The sequence below is a fragment of the Aquila chrysaetos genome, chromosome 12 (genome assembly GCF_900496995.4).
Source record: "Aquila chrysaetos chrysaetos chromosome 12, bAquChr1.4, whole genome shotgun sequence".
Taxonomy (NCBI): Eukaryota; Metazoa; Chordata; class Aves; order Accipitriformes; family Accipitridae; genus Aquila; species Aquila chrysaetos.
The window spans coordinates 14,473,338-14,495,779 of NC_044015.1; the positions used below are offsets into that span (position 1 = coordinate 14,473,338).

The window sequence follows — 22,442 nt, forward strand, 5'->3', positions numbered from 1 at the left end:
TACCACCCTCACAGTGAAGAACTTCTTCCTGACATCTAAGAAAATTAGTTGGATTTGCATATACAAAACATTTATGCAGCTTTGACATTCCTCACATCTCTCTGTACACTTGTCCCAATAAGATTGATTAATCAAATAATGATTTCACCTCTCGTCATAAATTATAGTAAGAACAATTAATTCTTCAATTAAAAAAAAATCTGATTTTTTGATTGCTTCAGATTTACGGCTCCTTAACATCCTTTTATATGTCAGAATAGATTTTTGCTTTTCAGTAATCTGTAGAAATAATAACTTAATATGTTTAGATTTCTATACAATAGGAAGTGACTGTAAGAAATTACACAATCTGTGGAATTGTCAATTTGATACATTAATTTTCAGTAGCAGCAAAAATCTATGTTCATTGTGATGACCAAAGGGAGCGACCCAACATAGGTTAAAGACAAATCCACCCCAATGTTTTCCTCAATTTACCACGTTACCATTATTGAGATTCACAGGACTAATTCAACAGATTAAAAGTAAAATTAAGTTTTTCACATTTATGAACTTGTAGATCTTTACTCTTTATGCAGTAGAACATATCACAGATTTCACAAGACAAAAAGAGACCTGGCATACATGCAATGTACAGGCTAGGTTCATGGGTGAAAGAATTTATGTGCCATTTTATATTATTTCTCTCATCTAAATTTTTGACGGAATAAAAAATTGTTTATCTCTTAGTCCCATGTGTGTCCTTGAGAAAGGAAGTGGTGACCACCAACAACCTGAATGAGCTTTAAGTAGTTAATTCAAATTCTGAAGGTAGTTGCAAGTCTGTGCGTGCATGAAGTGTATGGAATCTAAACACCAACATAGTTATAAGCGCTAAACATCATCTTTCATCCCCCTTTATTATGTCTACTGAGATTCTTTTGACTCCCCTTGTCTCATAAGAAGTGTCACTATTTAACAGAGAGCATTTTTTGCTAAAAGGAATCCAGATTTTGTAGATTTTTGTAGAGTGCTGTGGAGTTCATAGTTGATTTAATACAGTAGGTGAAGTTCAACCAGTTAGTGGTTCACTGAGTATATATTGAAATTTGGAGGATTAATTTGGTTTTTAGACACTTCTAGACATTATGTTATACTCTTCATAACTATAGCAATATTTTTAATGAGATTATGAGCTATATGATTTCTTCTAGCCTTTTTCATAAGCTAGAGTTCATTTATTCAGATATTTAGCTTTATTACTGTGCAACTGTTTTCTTCTTCTACTGTTTAACTTCTTTTTTGGGGCACAAGACATTTTTCAAGACAGATTTTTGAGAGAATTTAAATACTTTTTTTTTTTGGTATTCAAGTAATCTGAAAGTATTTTAAAATATTAAGTTCACCATCAGTAAATACTCACTCCTAGCTGATGTGAATGAGTACTTTCACAGAGTATGCCTGAAGCAGACTGACATTTCATGAATGATGATAGTCTGTTTTATTTGAGCATTTTTATGCTACTGACATATGTCAAATAAAATCAGAAGCTCTCCTATCTTTACAGCTATTCTTGGCAAAAAAAACCCCACCCGCCACATTTTCTATTTACAACTCTCCATCTTCAGATTTTGTAGATACATTCTGCACATTTTTTGACAGTATAAGACTTCATCTTTGTTTGCATTCCAGTATTTTCTGGAGTCGAGTGCTACAATTATAGTGTCATATAATAACTGTGTTACTCCTTAGATGTTCAAAATTAACTTTAGGTTATGAATTCCACCTGATTTTTTTAAGTAATTCCCAATGGAGTTAGCATGATTTCTCGCCAGAATAAGGCTAGCAGCATTTGGCTCCTTGCATTTGGTTTATTAGTCTTGTAGGTCAAATTTATGTTGCTGACTTAGTAAGGCAGCTAGGCACAAAATGAAATATTACTCAAGTAAAGTTCATACTTAAATGTACTTAGAACCCCAGAATTAGGATCTCTTCCCTCATTTCATTTTTTGTTTTTCTTTCATGCTGGTCTTACTCAATACTTTGTTAGCAGTATACATACAGTGAGTTACCCATTTGTTTCAAACATCTGCCCAGTTGTGTTTTCACCTAAGAATAAGTGAAGCTTTCATATTTTTATCCTTCCAGTTTGCACAGCAAACCCAAACACTGCAGGTCATATTTTTCTTCTAGGCTGAATAGGTTCAGATGAACATTGAATACTTATTTAAGGTTTATTCCCATTTTGGCTAAATTGTTCATAAGCCAATTTTATTTAACTTGCAGGAATTATCAACGTTTTCAGATTTTGTAGGATTTGTCATAACATTGTGAATACTGTATCTGATATATCAGATGATATTTAACTAACTCTGTGATGAACATATTTATGAATATGTCTATTTCTGTCTCCCCCAGACAATTCTATTGTATTACGAAAACACAATATCAGTGGTTCATCTGTTTCACTGATGTGCTTTCTTGTAATTCATCTGAAGAAGAAATATATTAACTACTCAATTCTTCTTCATTTCATTGTAATTTTTGTAAATTACTCTATTGTTCTTCTGTCAAAATTTTTAATCCAGAAACAATTTCAACAATAAATCTTGCGTTTGTTTACTCAAGCACTGCTGAATTTGCAACACTGTAAAACTATAAAGCTTATTATTAATTAGTACATATATGTATGATGCCTTGTGGTCCCTTTTACTTCACTGGAAGTGTAATATGAGGTAAGCATGGACTTTATCATGTTTCTAAACCTACTGATATTGAGATAAAGGGATATCTTCATTTTACACTGTTGTCAAGAATAACTGTATCAGCTATCTAAACAGAGAAACCTACCAGGGCATTGTCCTGATCCAATATCGGGGAGGGTTCTTAAACGATCCCAAGAGCGAGATTAAGACACAAACGAGGTCAGATGCCGTACAACCTTACAAGTTTTATTTTCTATAACAACTGATAATAGCGACAGGACAAAGGAAAGAAGAAAGGAAAAAGAGGCAGGCCTAAGCAAGAGAACGGAAGAGATTCAGCAAGACTAGTTACCACCGCCACAAAGCCAGCAACATCCTGTTGGCTCGGTCTTGGTGCAGGTGATGGGGGTCCAAGCTCCAGGTTCCAGCAGACAGACGATGACAAAGTCCCAGTTTCAAGCACTGATTTCCAATCCCTTGCAGTTCCTTTCAGTTCCTTTTTCCAGTCCCTTGCAGTTCCTTTTTCGAGGGAGGAGTACGCAGTTTTTCCGAAGAGTCCAGCCATTTCCACAGAGACTGCTAGCTTCAGGCGGATATGGTGGTTTCTTCAGGGCCTTCAGCACGTATTCCCCCACAGCAACAAGATGCTGAGGCTAGCAAATGGTCAGCAATGTTGAGACAAGCATAGTCCAACACAGTCTCTTACAGGCATCCATGAAAAGCAGGACCCAAACCTCAAAAGGAGCATTTCCAAGTCTTACACCTTGACTTTCACAGCAGAGATGAACTGATTGCACAGAAAGAAATAGGAATTACACCTTAATAATGGGTGCATGGGTTTGAGCTCCTTTGAATAGCAATGGCCTAATATTCCAAAGGAGCACAAAAAGCACAGTAGAGCCCTCAGAGTCACTGGGGATGAGCATAATATAAAGATATAGGTTTATGTTCCTTTGGCAAAGTGGTCTGTAAATTATTGAGACCAAGCTGTGTTTCCTTTCTAATTAGGTATCCTATGTGACAATTCATTTAAGCATCAATATAAAGACTGTGCAACCAAGGAGGATGAAGATGCTTGGGGTGAGGAGCGGAGGAAACTTAGTCCTGAGGCAGCAGTCACGTGCCAGGGCTGGTCCAACCCTGCAGTACACTGAGGCTATAGATGGGCTTGTGTCCTGCCAGCCCCAGGCAAGCCTCACAGGCAGAAACACTTAGTATGCTGAAGTCTCTAGACTGAAAAAGACACCCTTTGCTATCTTCCTTTGAGCAGGCAGGAATGCTTTTTGGTGATGAGATCAACCTAGCAGTAGTCCTATTGGCTTTTTAAATGTGTAACGAATGTGTAAGCAATGTTTCTTTCTGCATGGGACAGAGTAATGTCTAAATCCATTTCTGCAGACCTCATTTTGTGAGCTGGTACCCAAGGCATAGCTGTGTTACACAGCAGTGTCAACCTCTTTCCTGTTAAAGGACCTGCCATGTGATGCCAGGAAGATCTAATATTTCCTGGAGGAATTCAGTTTGTCCTGCATAGTTGCCTACAAAAATACAATTCCTTAAATGCTTTGTTGCCCTCAAAAAAAGGTGAGGCATGAGCAAAGCAGTTTACTTAGCCTCCTTTAGGTCACGATCTTTCTGAGTCTCATGCAGATATGGGCAAAGAGCAGGTTGTGAGTCAGGTGAATTTTTCTATTGAGCTTCCATCCTTCTCTTAATATCCTATATGCTATGGGATATAGTCACATTGCAGCCAGCATTTTTTCGAAAACAGTGGCATTTTGATTCATCAGTCCTGCATTTAGTCCTTTACAAAACCAGCTTACTCACATGCTGCATAAAGAAGAAAAGGGCAAAATGGTCATCTGAATCTGATGTTTTCCATTTCAAATACACCACTTACTTACTTACTCTACTGGGCTTAATTTTGGTAGGGAAAACTCACCTAAAACTTCAGAGAGAACACTCAGGTCTAATTAATTTTGCCAACTGAAGCAAAAATTTTTTTATCTCTGCATTAATAAGGAAATTATGACAAACTAGTTATTAACTTTAAAAATCTGTAGAAAAGCATCTTTTGAATGAACCAAGAATGTTTGTGTAGACTTTTCCTTTTTCTAAAATGTACAAGTACAGTGAATGAAATTGATAAGATCGTAGCTGTTACTTTTTTGGGGGGTCAGGTGTTGTTTATAGTAGTCTGTGCCCAAAGTACTGCTGATGACATGGATGAGAGTCACAATTTTTCACTTTTCTTTATAGATATGTGATCTACCAACCCTGTTCTATTTTGTATTATCATGTCTCCGAAAAAGGGTATCTTGTGAGTTGTCCCTTTTAGGAAACATTGCATCAGTGTGGAATTAATTTTGGTGGTAAAACAGCAGGAACAATATGATGATTAAGTGTGAAAAAATATGGAGTCTAAATTACTAGATAAAACTTTCTTTTACTGGCTTCATTTCCTAGTGCACAATTTCTTCCTGCCTGTTTAACTGCAAAAGAAAAATGCTGATGTAAATTAACAATATATGATGTTCACATCATCATTCTAGAATTAACTGTACATAGATATTTAAAAAAAATCATTCAACATTTGGGGTAAGTACACATCTGCTGAAATAATTTCAAAACAACACAGAATAGAACATGACTAATGTTGAGGTTCTTTTGAAATTATATGCCTTACAGTGTAATTAATTACAATTGGCTTCTTTTGTACATGGTTCCTGACATATTTAGGTACAACTGTGTGTAAAGTGATACTCCCACTTAATCAGCCATTTCTTCTTATTGCCATTTTTTTCCCTTCTTGTGGGGATGATATAGAGGGGAGGAGTGCATAATTGTTACTGTTATAGCCAGTAAATATTTTTCTTCCCCTCCTCCTCCTTATCCAACTGCTTCAGGGCTGCTCTAAGGGACTTTCAAGCAATATCTCCTTAGTTGTCTTCCCTCCTTCCTACTTTCCTTCCTCCCTTTCTGAACAATAAACTTTGCTACCATAAATGCGTTCCTCCCAATTTTTTTGGTAACATGCTCTGCCTGATAAATATCACTTTTGGCCAAAGCTTGTAATGCAATTACTAAATTTCTCACTTGCATTAATCTAATGTTGATTACACAACGGTCCTGTTGAAGTCAAGTGCTTTTCTCTATCAGGTTGTTTCCAAACTTTGCAGAGCTATTTACCAGGCACAACAGGGATATATTAGGCATTTTTTTTCTTTTTTTTTTTTCTTGGGAGGACAAAAGTTTTAAATTAACCACCAAACAGAAAAGCCCACAGGAGCTAGGCATGTATTACTAATCTACTGGTTTCTAAGAATTGCATTTTGTAGGCAATTTGTTGAGAGGCCTTTGAGAATTTTGTTATTTATAAGAATGTTACAGTTCATTTATATTTTATGCAGACATAAAAAAATCTTATTCCCAGTTGTCAAAAAGGAAAAAATATAAACCAAACAACTCACACACTCCCACTCCTCTAGGCAACTTATGGTAATAGTATCTTGTGTATTCCTTAATTTTAATAGAAATCTGTTGAAAACTGTTTGTTTTGCAACTTCAGAGTTGATATTTTAACCTTACTGAATTTACAAAGACCATAGTAGTTTATTCATTTTTCTGGGAGGGACGGTTTGTTTCATTGCTGTATGTTGGGATTGATTTGTTGGGTTTTTTTAAATTCTGTTTTGTAAAATAGGCTGCCACCAGAATTCTGGACTTTTAGCTTTGCTATCAATATGTAATGTTTCTCATATTCATATATACATTAGTGAGAGTTCTTTCTTCTAAATGGAAGAATATTAAATAATCATAGGTCAAACAGTCTTTTAGACATTTCTACTGGTGGTTTTAAGGTCTTTGATGCCTGTAGATCTAAATGCATAACTAAGTCAGTGTACTGGGTCTGGCTGAGATGGAGTTAGCTTCCTTCATAGCAGTCCCTGCGGTGTTGTGCTTTGCATTTGTGGCTAAAGCAGTGTTGATAACACATAAATGTTTTGTCTATCGCTAAGCAGTACTTTCATAGCATCAAGGCCTTCTCTGTTTCTCACTTTGACCCCCCAGCAAGTTGGCCAGGGGTAGGCAAGAAGTTCATAGAATCATAGAATCACAGAATCATAGAACGGTTTGGCTTTGAAGGGACCTTCAAAGATCTTCTAGTCCAACCCCCCCTGCCATGGGCAGAGACATTTTTCACTAGTCCAGGTTGCTCAAAGCCCCATCCAATCTGGCCTTGAACAATTCCGGGGTGGGGCATCCACAGCTTCTCTGAGTGACTGTTCCAGTGTCTCACCACCCTCACTATAAAACATTTCTTCCTCAGGTGCAATATAAATCTACCCTTTCAGTTCAAAACCATTGCCCCTTGTCCTGTCACTACAGGTAAAAAAGTTTCTCTGTCTTTCTTATAAGCCCCCTTTATATATCAAAAGGCCACAAAAAGGTCTTGCCAGAGCCACCTTTTCTCCTGGCTAAACAGCCCCAACTCTCTCAGCCTGTCTTCATAGAAGAGCTGTTCCAGCCCTCTGACTATCTTCGTGGCCCTCCTCTGGACCAGCTGTAACAGGTCCATGTCTGTCTTGTCCTGAGGACCCCAGAGCTGGATGCAGTACTGCAGGTGGGGGTCTCAGGACAGCAGAGTAGAGGGGGAGAATCACCTCCCTCGACCTGCTGGCCACACTTCTTTTGATGTAGCCCAGGATTCAACTGGCTTTCTGGGCTGCAAGCACACAGTGTGAACTGTCCTGGTTTTGGCTGGGATAGAGTAATTTTCTTTCTAGTAGCTGGTATAGTGTTATGTTTTGTATTTAGTATTAGAAGGGTATTGATAACACACTGATGTTTTCAGTTGTTGCTAAGTAGTGTTTATACTAAGCCAAGGATTTTTCAGCTTCTCATGCCCAGCCAGCAAGAAGGGTGGAGGGGCACAAGAAGTTGGGAGGGGACACAGACAGGACAGCTGACCCAAACTGGCCAAAGCAATATTCCATACCATGGGATGTCGTGCCCACTATATAAGCGGGGGGAGTTGGCTGGGGCAGGTGGATCGCTGCTCAGGATCTAACTGGGCATCAGTTGGTGAGTGGTGAGCAATTGCATTGTGCATCACTTGTTTTGTATATTTCAATTCTTTTATTATTTTAATTGTAATTTTATTGTTGTTGTTGTCGTTGTTGTTGTTGTTGTTGTTGTTATTATTATTATTATTATTATTTTCTTCCTTTTTGTTCTAGTAAACTGTTCTTATCTCAGCCCACGAGTTTTACTTTTTTTTCCCTGATTCTCTCCCCCATCCCACTGGGTGCGTGCTGGTTAGTTGCTGGGTGGGGTTAAACCACAACAGTGGCTTATGTCCAATTTACCACCCACCAGTGCCACCACATCCTTCTCTGCAGGACAGATCTCAATCCATTCATCCCCCAGTCTGTACTGACATTAGGGGTTGCCCCTGCCCAGGTGCAGGACCTTGTACTTGGCCTTTTGAACTTCATGAGGTTCTCATGGGCCCACTCTTCCAGCCTGACCAGATCCTTCTGGATGACAACCCTTCCCTCAAGTATATTGACTACACCGTGCAGCTTGGTGTCATCCACAAACTTGTTGAGAGTGCACTCAATACCACTATGTCATTAATAAAGATACTAAATAGTATTGGTCCTAGAATGGACCCTTGAGGGACACCGCTTTTCACTGTTTTCCACCTGGACACTGAGCTGTAAGTCTTTGGATGAAGCCTTTCAGCCATTTCCTCATCCATCTAACAGTTCATCCATCAAATCCATATCTCACCAATTTAGAGGTAAGAATCTTGTGGGGGACCATATCAAATGCCTTACAGAAGTCCAGGTAGATGACATCCGTTGCTCTTTGCTTGTCCACTGACGCAGCCACTCTATTGTCGAAGGCCACTAGGCATTACTGGACACTGAGGTGAGGCTGACTGGTTGGTAGTTCTCAGGGTCCTCCTTTTTACCCTTTTTAAAGTGGGTATGCTGTTCCCTTTTCTCCAGTCACTGGGAACCTTGCCAGTTGGAAGGGGACACAACCAGGATAGCTGACCTGAACTGATCAAACAGTCCATACCATATGACATTGTGCTCAGCAATAAAAGCTCAGGGAAAGGAGGAAGAAGGGGAGTGGTTATGGTGTTTGCCTTCTCAAGCAACTGCTATGTGTGCTGAGGTCCTGCTTTCCAGGAAGTGTCTGGACATTTGCCTCCCAATGGGAAGTAGTGAATAAGTTCTTTTTGCTTTGCTTGCACAAGCAGCTACTGTTTTCCCTTTTAAACTTGATCCATGAGTCTTCTTGCTTTCCTTCTATTTTTTTTCCCCATCCTGTGGGAAAGAGGAGTGAGCAGGGAACTGGGTGGGTGTTTAGCTGCTGGTCAGTGTCAACCCACCACAGTTGTGCATCAAAAAAACAGGGGAAAAAAAAGTGATATCTTAAAGAAATTAATCCTAATATAGGCTACTTTAATGTATGCAAACTATAAATACTCTTTCCTTTTAGCATATATGTATGCATATCTATAAAAATCTGTGAATTTTTTTAGGTTTTTGTTTAAAAAAAAAATCTGAAATGTTTTATCATAGTGATGCTTCTTCTTCAATTGCTTTGAGATTTTCAGCTTGAAATAGTGAACAAAACACAAGTTGCTACCACGCCAGCTTCAGGATTAATCTCCAAAGCACTGACTAACTCTACTTTCTCCAAGGTCTGGGTCTGCAGATTGGTAGAAGAAAAAATCTGACTTCTGCATGTCTCAGTTTCCTTAATGTATGTCCTGCTCCATTCCCAAATGACAGTGAACAGGACATAGAAAAGGCACTTTCAAAACGGTTTGAATTAATATTGCATAAGCAGGTTGTTTGGTTTTTTCCCTTCATTTCTGTAACTTCTTCAATTAGTGGGCATTTTCAAATTATTCCTGGGAAAATGAACAAATATGCATCTCCTAACCTTCTCCATTAAAATGAATAATTCTATCCCTCACATGCTATAGTCTGACCTCACTAAGAAAGGTTTTTTTCTCCATTGAGCATTTATCACTTCAGAAAGCATTACAAAATTATCTATTTAAATGACAGAACAAAGAATTGCTTTGCAGATCTTCATAATGTGAGCTATCAAGTAGTTTAAGTATGAAGCATTATTCTTCCTCTGAATGCCAAAGGGTTACCTTGAGTGCAAGGTAAGCAACAGTGACAAATCCAGGGAAAATATTTCCCTTCTAGAACTTGTAAAAATACACAAGTTATTAGCACCTTTGGGGGTTATCAGCACACTAAGAAATTGTATGGTCCCATAATTCCAGCTGCAAGCTACCAGAAATTCTACAAGGGTAAGCAGAGCTAATGTAGGTCTTGGCATTCAGTCTCAGTAAAGTCTTGGCTGGAGTTTAGTTAGCCTGCTTGCCATGTAGGTCAGACATTCTGCCAGCTGTTTTCTCTTTTTTACTGTTTTGTCATATAAGAGATGAAATTTATCTCAGGGGCATGAAACTAAATCCCAGCATCGTTGATCTGCAGTGACATGGTGGCACAATTGCCAATGGGGGTTAAAAAAAATAATCTCCTTCTGTGTCAGTTTGAACACAGCAATAGGTATCACATTTCCAAATAATCTTTCCTGAGCAAGATCAATCAGATATGAGCTGTGTCCATATGAAATATTGAACTGACTTTTCTTCTGGCTTTGATGATGGGCCTCTTTTATTTACATTTTAAAAAGTACTTGAGAACACTTCAAGAATATTAGCACAATCTTTTAGCCCTATTAATTTTGTACATATGTGTTTAAGGTAAATATATACTGTTGGATAGTACTTATAAACGTCGTAAGTTGCTGAATTTTAACATTGTCCTTGACTTCACAATGCAATAAACTTTGAAACTGGCAATTGGAAAGGGAAAAGACCATGAAATGTCTGAACATCAGGAAAAATAAATTATTCTAATTGTAACCATTTGTAATGAGTTTTTACTGGGATCACACTCAACATAGTAATGGAGGTATTTGATTTTTAAAATACTGAAGGACTTGTTATATATTTTAAATAAGATTATCTTGGCACTGTTATGAAAACACCATTTAAGAGAACAGTATAAAGTGAAGTTTACCATTTGCTTTAACACTGTAGTGACCTATTTGTAGCCTTACACCCTTCCCTTATCTAAAACAGATCCCTTACTTTCCTTCGAATTTTCTTTCTTTGTCTGTGTGTTAAGCTTTAAAAGGGATAGAGAAATTCAGTTTAAAGCAGAATTGGTGTCAAACTATTACCAAAGAAAAATTTTCAGCAAAGCAAATTTACGTTTAAAACATTTTATTATTATTTGTAAATGGAAATATATATCAAACATCCCAAGATTTCCTTGAATCTGAGACAGGATTTTCATAGAAACAGTACTAAACTGAAGTGGATTGCTGCAGGACTCAGATATCTTCTGATTTGGGACTCTGGAGCAGTCATGATGGTAAGCTTTCTAGGCTTGTGGTCATGAACAAAGTAGTGAAGTTTGGAAGTCCTGGGTCAGACTCTGAGTTTGACTTGGAGTTAGATTCAGGAAGCATCTAGGTCCATGACATAAAGGGGCTAGCATCAGAACATAGGTCCCAGTGTTTCTGGAGTCTTATGGAGAACCTGGTGTCTAAAAGCCCTGGAAATGTTAAATTTTTGCAGTGCTCACTGTAGAGTTGGTCTGAAATTAGGAAGTCTTTAGACTTGTCAGGGCTGAGGAATCAGTATATCTTAAAATCCCCAAGGGTGGTCTCCATGAGCAGGAGTGACTTGAGAAGAAAGTAATTAAGATTAAACCAAGAATGCCCATTTCCCCAGGATTTCTACAGGATTTTCTCCTGCCTTGAATTACTTTTATTTGATCAATTAAAAGTCTGGCCCCAAATCAAATTTGAAAAACATATGCCTCTCCATGAACTGGATCGCTGTCTTTCAACCAAATATCCTCATGTACCTTCTGAAAACAGCTACAGAAAAAAAAATCTTGTAGGATCTGGCCTGATTACATAGAAATCAACAGTACTTTTTAGGTGTCTTAAATGGGAACAGATTTGAGCCTTAAGTGGGTCTTATTTTCAAAGTGGTAAATGTTATAAACTCCTTGGGGTCTCTTCTTTAAACTGATTAGAAGGATGATACTTTGAGAATAGCACTATGCACAATAGTGCAATTTTTTAAAGACCGAATGTGTTTTCTAACATGGTAATTAATGTCCTTGAAAAGAAGAAGCCCTAAAGCCCCATTTATAAGACAATAAATTACTTCAGGCAATATATTGTGTCGACACAGTAGACAAACATTGCTCCTCACTTAGAGGAACGTGCATTCTCTCTTTTAAAATGGTTTTACAACTTCAGTTGTTTGCATGATCTCAGTAACTCTAGGTGCACTGCTGTATGTGAAAGAGACCAGAAAAGGAAGGTTTTTTTGGTTTTTTTTGTTTTATGTTTGGGTTTACAAAATAAAAGCTTCATATTTAAGATCTTTCTTTCTGTAGTGCTGTTAATTAACATAGCAAAACAGGTAAGAGGAAATGAATTTTCTGTCCTTTGGAGAGTGTGTGAAGGAAATCTGCATAAGCTATATCACCAGTTGGACTTGTTGTAACAGTTCCTGATAATTAATATCTCTGCAGAACAGGGATCAACAGGTTGTATACTTCAGAGATAATCACATCTGTGTAATTTTCAATTTCTAGGAGAACACATCATAATTAATGCTCCTAATAAGTATGAGAAGCTTAGTAGAACAACAGAGTGTATATTCATAAATAACTTTTTCTTGAAAAGACTTTTAGCTCTGTTCATGGACCATATTGGCACCTAAGAACCGTCTTTAGCCAATACTGATGGAGAGAAACTGTTTTCCAGTTCAAACTCTTTTCTATAGAGCATGTTTCTATTGTTTATTTCTGTAATTGTTTCCAACTGCATTTAATTAGCACTGTAAAATTATCACTTTGGAGCTTAAGTACTTCAAAGCCAATGGTTCAGTGGAAACCATTTGTTCTTCACAGTAAATAATTGAACACAACCTTAAAGAAAATAAAAACTATTGTTTTCATTTAATATGTTTTGTACTGATTTGATGATTAAAAAGGCAGATACTCACAGCATCTAATTTTAGACAGTGAAACTTGTAAATCTGTGAAACTCATACGAGTTCTGTGAGACTTGTGGTAATGCAAATGCTTTCCAGCCTTCACCTAAGTAACACCTGCCACCATACCATAGTTTATCTACCATTTTAAAGCTGAGAGTCTTACTCTATCATTGCTTCATGTAATGTGCTTTATAACTGATTTTGCTACTCTGAGTATATAGCCTTTAAAATTTTCCAGCTATTATAGCTAGGTGACAGAAATCAGTCACATTTTAGCAAATTCTGTTTTCAACAATCACAAAGGAAAAAGGTCCATTTTGTCTTCCATAAAATGTAAGAAATTTAGTGGTATAATAGTTCCTTTTTCTTTTTTTTCAGACAGTTTCTTCTAGCTGCTGTTCCAACAGCTAGTATTCTGGATCTTTCTATTAACTGCTTGTGCCACTCTGCATTGTGCCATTTGAAGAATTTGATTCCTGTGCTTTCTTAATTGTGTAACCATTGTTTTGTCAACCATTTTGCATGGATAACATTGAAGGGTTTAGAATTTTTCTTAAGGAAATGGAATTTTACTTAAGGAACAGTTGAATAAAAGCCAGATATTTTCTTTATAATTCTGTAAATATTTGGCACATCTCCTTTACTTCAGGAAGATTATTTCCATGGAGGCTGAAAATGTGCTAACTCCTTGAGGAGGAAGACACAAAACATCATTTGTAAATCAAAATCTTCTGCAAATGTAAACAGAAATCATCTATCATGTTTATGGAGCAAAACCAATTAAAGAGTTTCAACTAATCTCCCTAGGAGCTAAGTCCTTTCGAAAAATGTTTGTCTTTTAAGTGTCTAAAATGGTCACTAACAGTTGGATACTAGTTGGATACTGTGATTTTTTGTACAATTGCTCATTAGTCTGTGAAACAGTATTAAGGGAAAAGATTTTTAATGCATCAAAGCATGCTAATCAGAGCTGCTTTATTACATTTCTGCGGAGTAAGCGTGCTAATGACTGCATAATGTGTTTGCACTGCAATGTGATTTCACTTCAGTTTGTTTGAAAGCTTAATTGTGCACAGCTGCCTGGGTTTTCATGATGGAGAGATGACAGTGTCTCCCTGCTAATCGAGTGTCCAGGAGGGACTTGTGGTGTATTTTAAATTGTTTACTTCAATTTATTTCCAATAAAAGTGACTGTGCCAGCATCAGCCACTGTTACACCTAATTAATTGGTGCTGTGATTTTGCTTTGTGTGCCAATTAAATGCTAGATGAGTGTAAGCCAGTGCCAGGATTGTGAAACATTTATTATGCATATTAAATGAGTGCATTATTAATAGTATTTAATGTTTATAGAGCTTCTATTGTGTAAGGATCTTAAATCCACTTTAAAAGTTTGGGACGTTCACTATCATCAGGGCACTGAAGGGAAAGGGAAACTGAGAGACACTGGAAACGACTATTTAAATTTATGCAACAAAACCTGAAACTAAATCTAGGTACCCTGAGTTCAGAATCCTGCTTCAAACACCAAACATATTTCCAAAGTCTATAAAATTCTAAACTTGCTATGTGCCAAGGACTAAGCTTGTTGTTAAATTGAGTCATCAGAGTTAGTATGATAATAATAAAATGTGAAGATACCCTGTGTTATTCAGAAATACAGTGGAAATAAAACTGTAATTAATGTTTCTTTACTATTGTGTGATTTATAAAGAATAGGGAATTCTTGTTTAGTCCAATGTCCATGTACAGTCAGACTCCTGCAATATATGTCAGGTCAGCTATGGAAACTGATGACAAAGCATTTAGCTAGCAATTGTTAGTTAAAATGCTTTAGTTTAAATACCTACAACTGAGGATAAAGCAAAACATTTCACTTTTGGGGGAGGGGTTGTGTACGATTGCACAAAAACAGTAACTTGGCAAATCATAATAACTCAGTTGTAATTTGGAACTGATGATGTCTTCAGGGGTATATTTTTTAAAACATAAATTAAGTAATCATTGAAAGGGTAGTGAGAACTCTCTTTGGATGACATACGAATTGAAGTGAACTTCAGCTAAATCTTTAGTTAGAATACATAGACATGCAGAGATGTTCACCTTGTTGTTGTTTTTGAGCATTATTTCAAAATTTTTTCTCAAATAATTGGATTCATCTGTCTGCTGAAGCACCACTTTTTCCAAACATGTAACTGTAAGCATCATATTTAAGGTGAGCAACTGGTTGAAAACAGTGTAAATAACTGTAAAGCAATGTGAGAAATGAAAAGCAAGTCAGGTAAGGCACAGATATAAGTCAGTCTATCATAAAACCTAGAAAACTTCTACTAGAGAATTACTAGAGAAGTAATTACTCAAAAATATTGGATTGATACAGAACTACCTCAAAATGCAGCCAGTAAAAGTAAAAGAAAATTATAATTGCTGTATATTCAGTAGCTCATTTGACCTGCTATAACTTTATTGCAACAGGTGGAAACTGAAAAAATACTAATATAGCTACAGTGCTGGTGAACTATTAGACAGAGCTACTTTTCAGTTGCAGAAAAATTTAAGCATGAGAGTTTTTTGCTAATAGTATGCTTAGATAGTAGGTATAAAAACAAATGAAGTTTCATTTACTTTAGGCTGATATATACCACATGCTAAATAAACAGGATATCAGACATGATGGTTAGTCCAAGCATTTCTCAGTATATTTCAGACATGCTGTTGAAATTCTTGGTGTGCTTCTAACTGACTGCTGCACCACACTGGTGTGGTATCATAGGTCTTTGTGAACTTCAGATACCCAACTGAATGGGAAAAATCCTTTGTGAGGTAAGTAATAATGTGTTCTGGTTTTGGCTGGCATAGAGTTAATTGTCTTCCCAGTAGCTGATACAGTGCTGTTTTGGGTTCAGTATTAGAAGAATGTTGATAACACACTGATGTTTTCAGTTGTTGCTAAGTAATATTTAGACTAAAGCCAAGGATTTTTCAGCTTCTCATGCCCAGCCAGCAAGAAGGGTGGAGGGGCACAAGAAGTTGGGAGGGGACACAGCCAGAGCAGCTGATGCAAACTGGTCAAAGGGGTATTCTATACCGTGTGACATCATGTCTAGTATATAAACTGGGGGGAGTTGGGGTGGGGAGAATCACCACTCAGGAACTAACTGGGCATCGGTCAGCAGGTGGTGAGCAATTGCATTGTGCATCACTTGCATATTCCAATCCTTTTATTATTACTGTTGTCATTTTATTAGTGTTACCATTATAATTATTAGTTTCTTCTTTTCTGTTCTATAAAATGTCCTTGTCTCAACCCATGAGTTTTACTTTTTTTTTACGATTCTCTCCCCCATCCCACGGGGGGTGGGAGGGAAGTGGGTGACCGGCTGCATGGTGCTTAGCTCCTGGCTGGGGTTAAACCATGACATAAAGCTAATCTGTTGCCATATCTTTGTTCCTTTGAATTTCTTGGTTTCTTGCTGTATGTACTTTTCAATAGCCATTGGCTAGACTCATTTTGGGACACTGTCAAGGTACAGATCTCTAAGAGACAATTTGCTTAGCAGTTTGGTTATGTAGAATAACTGAGATTACAGGATAAGCATCTCCAGCTTTTTTATTTCCATGAGCTTTCTGGCAGAGTGTCTCTAAATTAATTGTCTCTGAAGTCAAAGTCCAGAAATGAGCTCAGAAAAAACTAAGCCCTCAACAGTGTAGTAGTTTTTTAGATGTGAGGCAGACAAAAGGACATATCTGCTGTCAAGATATCATCCAGATAAGACCTTGATAACACCTGCCTATCTCTAGCTGACTAGATTATTCTGGTTTGGAGCTCATATCAGCAGTTGACAAACTTTGCACTTTTTGTAACATGTTCAGGGAGGAGACCAGAGGGTAAGAGAAACCTCTGAAGCAATTAATAATTGGATTTAAATATGGAGAAAGTCAAAGGGATTGGATCAGCTATGGGATGAGCAAATCCATTGGTTGCTTACACCGACAAACTAATGCAGAAAGTAAGAATTACTGAAAACAATAGCACCTTGGGGTAGGGGGTGGTGGAAGTAACACGACTGTGAGCCTGTGAAACTGTTTAAATGTTTGTACTCAAGGTGGAAGCACTGTGCAAAATGATGGAGCCTCCAGCCAGGGCTTGACAGATTTACAGGTGGGACACGAGTGTCCCAGACAAGTGTTTTCTGGGTCTGTGGTGCTAGTCTAAACTGAACTAGAGGGGTAGGGCCTTGGTTGGTGTGTCATGCATGATTGTGTGTGTCATGGTATATAAATTGCTATTGCACTTACTACATAATTTTTAGATTTTATGTCACTTAGTGATGTGGTCTGTTCTCGTTTCCACCCACCCAAACTACTCTCTGATGCCACAAATGGAAAAACTAAGGTGCATTGTGAAAACAGAAATTATTCTTGTTGCTTTGGGGGTATTACAACACTGTTGGCTTGTGCATTGAATAACAGGGAGGGAGAGATTTCTGTTTCAATCTGAGTATTTAATATCAATTATATTCTTTGGGAACTGGGCCCACATTGAAAGTGGTGTGTAAAGAAGGCATTAACTCTTTTTGTATCACTCATTCTGATTCTAAAAATAGCATTACATCACTTCTCAAATCTGCACAGAACTGGAAGCTTTTCCTCAGATTTGAGGAATTTCCTCAGACTTCAGTCTGAATGTGAATTTCCTGTTCTGTGGGGGCCTGTTCTGAAGCTCATTTTGAAGTAAATAGATATCCATCCATTAACCTCAATTGGATTTGTTTCTGACCTGCACCTTGCCTCCAGGAAAACTCTTGTTTAAGATTCTGCACTTAAATGCAATAATCAGTACATGATTTTTATTCTTCCAGCGTAACTATTGAGATGTAAATGAGAACTGTCTGTATCTACCTGTGTGTCTGAGTTTCTTTTTGCATATTCTAATTCATTAGGTTAAGAATAAATGACAGTATTTTATTTGCTTCAGCAGACTGGGCATATTAATGCATCTATTCTATAACACTTACTGGTAAATAATGTTGATTTACTTTTCATTTGCATAGTAGAATATTCAAGTAGCTTTCGGCTACTAATGATCATTCTTGAAAGGAGTTGAAACTGTGGTCAATACACACAATTTCTTTCTTACTGACAGTTCAAATGTCATGAGTATGCACTAATATTTATTGAAATTCAGCTTTACTGTTCAAGAAAGAAGTGGAAGACCTGCTACATTTCTGTACCTTTTAAAACACTAGTTCTTTGTTCCTTTGTCCTGGGTATGTGTGACATTTTCTTTTTAAAGCTGAAACATGGGAAGGCAAATGTACCCTGTAGACCCTGTACTAGTCAAAGAGCTGTCTTCTTTTTGTTGTTTCTTCCGGAAATGGTGCTTTGAAAGAAATCACTGTTGTAGAACCAATTAGGTTCTTTAAGTGGATCATTTCTCAGTCACTGGAATAATGAATTCCCATTTGCTCAAAGGGTTGCATTCACCCTTCAGTGGCAAAACAAACAGGAATTCATTGCCACAGCTAGGCAACCCGAATTATTTATGCATTCTTTTCAGAATCTTTCTTTTTTCATCTTTATTGGAATTCACCATAAAGATTATTGTTTAATGAGGGGGAAGTTCAATTGGAGCCAAACGAAAAGGCACAAGCCTTCTAAGCCAGAGTGTATTTTTCAGAAGTGTCTTATCTGTCAGGCTGTTACAAATTTGCATTTTTTTTTTAGTTAAAATACAAATGAAACATTTGTTTTCTGTTTTTTTACATTCTTTAAAAGTTTTCTGGACAAAGATGAAACTCTGTTCCTTGAAACCAATAAATTTTAAAGAATAATTTAAAGGTGCTCACAGGATGAACCACCACTGTGGTCCTCAAACTTTTCCACTTTTTCCCATTGTAGCCCTGGTAAGAACATAATTGTCTACTATATCTGCTTAGATTTATTGGGGAAAAAAGCCTTGTGCCTATGTCAGGGGTAATTGAAGCATAATCAGACTTCTTCTGGAAATCAAATTTGTGCCTGAACTGCAGTTACCTGACCATCTTTAATAGCCATCTAAATGCTAAAATGAAAATATGGTTGTAGTGTTTGCTTCTTTTCAGCTTGTTATTTATACATATCATTTATGTCAGAGTTCAGAGAATACATAGTTAACAGCAAGATCACTTTATAACATTAGTGTCTTTTGCATCTACCTTGCAGCTGAACTTCCCAGTAAATTCAGTTAGGTAGAGTAGCTACAGAAAATACAGCAAATTATATTTGTCTTCTAATAAAGGTCAGTTTAATTTTTAAACTTATTAAAAATATCTTTCTGTATATGCTTTTGTATAGCCTGATATTGTGTTTCACTTATTTTAATTTAGGGATTTTAGATCACTGTAACAAATCAAGGTCATAGGGGCTTTTGTCCCATTTTCTCGATAGCCATTTGGGATATGGCTGTCCTTACCACACTCAGTATAGATAAGTTAGCTGAGCTCCAAAATTAGACTGGAAGCATGGTTTATAATTTACAGAACCCATACAGGAAAACTCTTAAACTCTGAGTATCATCATATGTTTTAACCTTTGAAATTCATTCACCTGCAAATTATCTGCCGATATACTGCAGAAACTAAAGAAAGAAATTAAGGAGCTGTGGAAAAACTGAGTAAGGTTTTAACTCCACTGCTGCTCTTCTTTAAGAAATGATTGCCCCTTTAACAAATATTTTTAGAGACTAGACAATACTGGAAAGGATCTTGTACGGATGTACTGAGTACATTGTCATGGGAAAAGAGAATTCTTTGAAAAGCTTTTTTCCTTTTTTTTTTTCTTAAGGAAATCTTCGAAAAATTTAAAAGCAAATTCCATGTGGCAGGAAAGAGTGACTATTTTTTTTGCTCATTGGCTAGAAGACAGAGAGCTTACCTGAGCTTTGACAGTCCAATTCACATCTCTCAACCCTAAAGAAAACAGTATTTCCCTCTTGTATTTGATGACACAGAATTTTCTTCCCCCAGTTTCTGCCTGTGAGACTGGCAACTGCAGTGTCCTCATTCAGGAGTTTATAAGTGTGACAGTGACTTGACAAAGTGCATGCAAGATGCTGTCATCCTTTATCATTGTCATTCATTGGTTCCAACTCAGTGAATTATTTTACCAAAGTCATTTATAATGTTAAACAATTTTACATAAGTGGATCCATTTGCCAATTACATCTTTTACTTCCCCTGCATTTGCTTCCCATCACTTCTTTATGTCAAATGACCCCTTGCTTTTGAGAGGAGTAATTGTTTTCTCAGTAACTGTTGTTCAGCACCGATCAATGAAGGGCTTCTGCCCTACACTTTTGATTAAGCATTAGTTTCCTATTGGAAAAAATGAGTTTGCTTTCCTTTAACATTTTCACAGTTTATTAGTGTGATTGAACTAAGTTAATAAGAGTGTGTTATGAATCTGGACAGTCGTACTACATGACTTCAATACACAGATGATACTGCTCATAATTTTTACTGATGTGCACAACAGTATTTGGACAAAAATCTGTGAGACTGCTCCTCTGATGAACGGTTAAAAAAAAAAAAATTAAACCCCCAGTGTTTGATGGAAGAGAGCCATTCCCCATGTACTCTTGACAACTGTGTATCTCCATGTGCGTAGTTTTTCAACTTCATTTGTCTTTTGGACTCTGCTAGCACTGTTTTTTTTTTCTGACAGAAAAAAGTTATACCAAGGGTGGACTTGTGTATACCACTAATGCTAATATAAATTTGAACAGTCCCGGTCAAGAAACAGGGTTTGTTTGCTAACTTCCACAAATGAAAACTAAGTGGACTGTATTCATCAAAAAAATATTAGATAAATTTCTCTCAGTTGAATTATTCATTGTTTTTATACAATTAATATTTCCTCCAGCTGTATGAATGCAGAATTCTCTGTGACTCTAACAGTTCCTTCCATGTCAGTGAGAAAACAAAGCAGAAAAATCCCCACTTAGAGCCCTACAGTGCACTGGGCACCTTTCTCATGTCATCACTACACACACCATACAGTCCTAACAAAAGACAATTTGACTGTATGGTTTCTCTTGTTTTCTAACTGTACTTGTTTGGTGAGAAACTTCTGAAGGACTGTCAGAAAACCTGCTCATGTGTTTTGTGAATAGTGTCAAACATACCAGCCATATGCCTGCCAGGGATTTTAATGGGACTTGAAAGCCTGAAATAGTCTGCTTCAAACAAGTCTAAAATCAGTTACTGGAGAAAAAAATCAATTGTTGAGGAACAGTCTAGTCTACTGCTTACTTTTCAGCACTTTTGATAAACTATGTTATTTATTAAATTACAGATGAAGACAAAAAACAATTACTTTGTCATAGTGTTATTATGTGTGACATATTTGGGAAGTCTTTTTTCTGAATTTTTTTTCTACTGGGTAGTTTTTTATTCTGCTTTAGAAGAAAACTTAATTCTTACAGGAATTTATGTGGCATGGAAAGACCATAGGCACGGCATGACACAGCATGACTGTACCTCAGCTGGACCAGACACTAGAGGCTCATCTGAAAGCAGACCTCACAGGAAAGGGTCAGCCCTGGCTGTGGCCTCCCAGTTACAGCAAGGCTCCTGTAAACCCTCCCATAGACTCACAAGCCATCATGAGCTCTATTTCTTACATCTTCATTATCCCCCTGAGAATAGTGTCCTCCTTATTGTAAATGGATTTGCATCCTATAACATATGCTGCAACAGTCAAGAAAGATGATGGCAATCATTATGTTTTTCAAGACTATGTACATAGTTCCAAATATTTGCTTTCTGGTACATTCATCATTGTGTTCATTCTAACTGCTGTGGAGGGTCTTATTTTGTTAATTATGCATCAAGTATAGTTCACTGCAAGAATTTGTTTTCTCTTCTTTCTTAGGTGAATGTGAAACCAAGGAAAGAAAATCTGTAACCAGTGTCTTCCATCCAGGGTAGGGTAAAGAATCATGTTGGTGTATTTTAAATCCCATTTGAGAGCAAAGTTACTGGTGAATGCTAACAAAAAGCTATGGTACAGTATTTCATTAAAATGCTGTGATGAATCTCAAAGCTATTTAAAAATGGGGAGGATTCATGTGAAAAGCTGATAGACACCAAGATTTAATATTCCATGATAATTAGCAACACATTTAACAATAGTGGCAGAGCAACTACAACTTTCTATAGAATTTAATATCCTCCCATCCCCTTTGTAAGCTATAGTCAGGAGCTCTTATTTCCTTTCTGCTATATACAATAAACAAATTTTATTGGTTCATCTTTTATTATAATGTCCATATGGTATGAAGAAAAATCAATATCAGAACAACAATAACAGAAAAAAAAGAGTCAGCAAGAATCATATAAAGACGGTTAATGTCCACGTTATATTAGTTTGTGTCTGCATTTGAATGTAAACTTTTGGAAAAAATTATTTCTCATTTCTTATGAAAATCTTAAAAGGTTTTCTGCCACGTTAGTCAAACCACTGTTGTGAAAAGTGAAGCAGTTAGGGAAATTTAGGTACATATCTTACATAGGAAGGAAAAAGAAAAGAAATTATCAACCAGGAATATTTGAAAACATTAATCTAAATGACAATCTAGAAACCACTCTT

The 22,442-nt window shown here is 36.8% G+C and overlaps 1 long non-coding RNA gene across 1 annotated transcript in view; it reads right to left on the minus strand.

Annotated features, from left to right (window-relative positions):
* Positions 1-19,846, minus strand: part of LOC115349179 — a 37,625-nt gene extending 17,779 nt beyond the window's left edge. The window contains exon 1 of the long non-coding RNA XR_003926019.1: positions 19,728-19,846. This is a non-coding gene — a long non-coding RNA (uncharacterized LOC115349179). The remainder of the gene's footprint in view (positions 1-19,727) is intronic.
* Between the last annotated feature and the right edge of the window lie 2,596 nt (positions 19,847-22,442).